We start from the raw sequence: 4,463 nt of genomic DNA on the forward strand, positions 1-4,463 counted from the left end.
GTGTTGAAATTATTCTAAATAAATTACACACTTTGCATAAAAATTGTTGTCTGTAAAATTTTTGATACTTCTGCTATAAATATATCATAGTTTATCATTTTTCTGATACTAATAACATTTATTCTTATAAATACATGACATTCCAAATAGAATGCTATCATTTTAAATTATTATAATTATGTTAATTATTATTTGAGAAGTATGTGATGTACAATACACCAATGAATAGAGTAACTATTTGAGTTTTATCTCCCATCTGCATTCAGATGTCTTGTACTAGGAAATGCTGTAAACGAAAATGGCAATATTGTAATAGGAAGGCATTTTGTGTTCTGCAATTCACAAAGTCAAAATCACTCATCATTGTGCTAGGTAACTATACTGCAGGAGCTGTGGAATGTGACTACTGTGGGAAGAGTGACATTGCGTATACTGTAGCAAGTGTATGAAGATTTTGAGTAATGGTTGAATATATGCATTATGACATGAGCTGTTCATATTGAGAAATATTAATGAACAAATGTGAAACTTGGACAGTTTTCCAATCATTTAAAATGGTAGCATTCTTTTTGGAAGACTGTATAATAATCATATGAAAATGGTAATGAAATCATTAAATTGGCAAATAAAATTTTAAAATGTGTATTTACTTCTCATTTATAAGGTGTAACAAAATGTGTTATCAATATTGTTTTTAAAATCTGAAATTATATTACTATTTGTGTTATTTTTTGAAACATTATAAAATTATTAAACTAAAACTTAATTACTTTAAAATTCTTAAGATAATAGATATTGCATGTATAGCTAAAGATATATTATCTCTGATTATACAAGGCAATATTTGTTATTTTTTTAATAATTTGGGCAGTATTATCATGATCTGTTGATTAATTTAAGCAGATTAATATTTTTAAATATACAGTACATTACAGTTAAACACAATGCAATTTTTAATACTCAAAATTTTGTACATTTTATATATATAATCTTCTTTGGTTTTACAAATTGATGCAAATTTAAATATTTAATATTTTATAAAATAAAAAGTAAAAGCTTTTATAAATTTCTGTAAATTTTTAATATTCTTCAATATTTAAATTTTATATTGTATTTTGAATATATTTAATTAGAGCAATAAATATGTAGGTTAAAGGAAAGTATCTTAATTTGACTAATCTGATAAAGTCAGCAAAGAGGAAGAACATAAGTTCTCACAGTTTTGGAAATAAACAGAGCACAAAATTGGTCTATTTGTAATTTCTTTAATGTTAACAACATAAACTTTCATATACTGTAATTCTACTACATCAGAACCACAAACATCAAGGTTCAACAATGGTCTCTGCTCCTATCTACAGCTATTCATATGCTTCCACACTGTAATTACACTACTAACTGTGATCATCACCCTGTAAGCAGGGTTATCCCAGGGTGCATCTGGTGTCATCTGCTTCCTTCTTGAATAACCATGCTGACATTAATATCTACACAGATGGGTCCAAAGGCCCCCCTTTATGTTGGCTCAAGTGTCTGTGTCTTCCTGCAAACTGACATATTTTGCCCAAAATATATTAAAAGGTACAGATACCCACCACATACCCCCATCTATCAAGCTGAAAAAGATGCTGTCTACCAAGTTGGTCTTCACTACCTAACGAAACTCTTTCTATCAACATTTACAGTGACTCTCAGTCTGTCCTAAAAGCCCTATTAAATCCCAATTGCAATAGCAACAGAATCACATATATCCATGTATATATATCCAGCACCATATTAAAAATCATGTTAACAAGATAACTTTTATGTTTGTTCCTGGTCAAACTGGCATACTAGGAAATGAAAAAGCTGACTTTGAGGCTAATTCAGCTGCAAAGGAAACTGACTTGGACTATACACTCATACCTCTCTCATGCAGCAGCCTTAAAAATTATATTCATGTCAACGCTATGCAGAAGTGGAACCAGCAATGGTTGAGCAGTAAAACTGGTAGAATAACAAGACTTTATTTTCCTAGTGTTGATTGCAGATTCTCTTCACCACTTTAAATCTCTAAGTGGTGAAGAGAATCTGCAATCAATGTTTGCTACTGCTCAACTACTTACTCAACTCAACTATATATATATATATACTGTAATTCAGTATCTAACCTCATGTCTTTTATAAGTTTTGTAGAATAGAATCATTTCAAATATAATTATCAACTGAAACCCAATGCATAGCAAATAGACACTGTCAATTGCCATAAATAATCAGGCTATATTTTGGAAATAATAATTATGAATTACAAATAAAATTTATTTGTAATTCATAATTATTATTTTCAAAATATAGTCCAATTATTTATGGCAATTGTGGCTGTCTATTTGGAATCATTTCTTAATAAATTTTTAAGAATTTTTATTAGTATTAAGTTTAATTTTGAAATTAAAATTTAAATATGATATTTAAATATCATTATTTAAGAAAATGCATAATGCTGAATATTTTATTTGAATCTATTTTTCTGTAGTGACTTTTGTAATATTATAAACATAAATTTTTATTTAAAAATTATTTAGGTCATTGATTATCAGAAAATAATTATTTAAGATATTTTTAAAATAGCAAGTTTAAAAATTTACTCATCAAAGTCTAAGAGGTTATATGATATTCTATATAATTTTATTCAGTTTAAAATCATAAAATTTTAAAACTTATTAATCTTCTTGATTAATAAGTTTTAAAAATAAATTATAAATGACTTTAAAGGAGTAAAATAAAATAAAACTATTGTATTCTTAAGTGCTTATCATTAGAATGAATAATAAAATTTTAAATGTTACAAATGTGTAATTGTTATAATTTATTTATTTAATGTAAGTTTTTGGAGTGGTCATACATAAATTTTAAAATATATAATAGCAATGTTTCAATGCATAGTTGCATTTGAATTTTACATTTCATGTAGAAATTAAATTTTTGGGTTAAACACTAATATTTGAATTGAGAAGTACTATCAATATTCAAAACTACTGTTTATATTGCTATTACACTAGGAAAACAGGAAGTATTTAGACTTTTTATTTATGAATAAAAACAGCAGAATAATAATCATTTTTTAACATTGATATTAAACTTAATTGACAAGTAGTATAATTACATATTAGATTTTTTTCCTTATTTTTCCAGTATTTTATATTTGAAATGAGATATAAATGAATATTATAAAATGCATACAGTATCAAAATTTCTTGTATAATCAACAGAAAAAATTAAGTACACGTAATGCCTTAGTAGCATCATAACCTTTAATAATAGGCCAAATGAATGATCCAGATGGAATTTGAGCATGAGTTTGGATCTCATCCAGGAACAGATACATTTTTCTATAGTTAACTTGTTGTTTATATAATATTTTGGTTACTCAAATTATGTCTGTTTCTACCATTAAAAAGTTCCTGCAAAATTTATAAAAAATTAAGTGAATTAATAAATACAGTTATTTATTTTTTTATACTTGCTTTTTCATTTTTCTGTTAATGGAGAAAAATAAATCTGAAATATTTTGAAATTCAGATTAATAAATATAATTTTCAAAGTGAGTAATGTTTCTTTAAATAAATTAAATTATTAATTGTAATAGATATTTAAAAATTTCATCAGCTCTTATTTTAATATCATGTGTAAGTTCAACTTCAATTTCTTAATTTTAACTTATTTAAAAACTCAAATAAAATAGTATATTTAAGTAAATATCTTTTGAGAAATAAAATGTAGCTTTCAAAACTTGAATAATTTTCCACTTTGGATATGTATGTCAGATGTTTCTAAGCAGAACAAACTGTTCTTAAAATATCTGTATTATTTGTTACAAGATATACTTTAAATTAATTTAAATTGAAGTAATCACACACACGAACAACTGCTGTAAATCATCTGGCTATAATTATACATGATTTATGGCAGTTGTTGGTGTGTCATTGCAATGCATAGGGGATTTTAGTATAGATGTTTATATTGAAGTAATCGTCATCATATTGGCATTTTTTAATTTTACTTTGTGCAGAAACTAAATAATCACCAATGTGAATGGCTTTTATATTGTAATTCTAAATATTTAAAAATGTTCTGCTTATAAAGTAGAAAGTTTGTATGAAAGTATTATATTAATAAACAAACAATAATAATGATAAAAAGGCATTTATTTTTAATATTTATTTGTGAAATTGATAAGAAATTTTAAATTTTGTGAAACTAAAAAGTTTTCATATTTAAAAAATAATTGTAATGAAAAAATTATATGAATAAAATAAACATGTTTATGATAGTGATCTTTTTCATTTATTTTTGAATTGCTTTTTTTTAGGTCCTTTCTCCTCTTTCTTCCTCCTCTCTATTTTGGATCACTTCTATTGTTATTTTACTTTCTTCATGCTTTGTTTTATTGTTTCATTCCAATTTTATATTCATTATAGATTCCT

Source organism: Centruroides sculpturatus, unplaced genomic scaffold (genome assembly GCF_000671375.1).
Source record: "Centruroides sculpturatus isolate CEXI.00-Female unplaced genomic scaffold, Cexi_2.0 scaffold1408, whole genome shotgun sequence".
NCBI classification, from domain to species: domain Eukaryota; kingdom Metazoa; phylum Arthropoda; class Arachnida; order Scorpiones; family Buthidae; genus Centruroides; species Centruroides sculpturatus.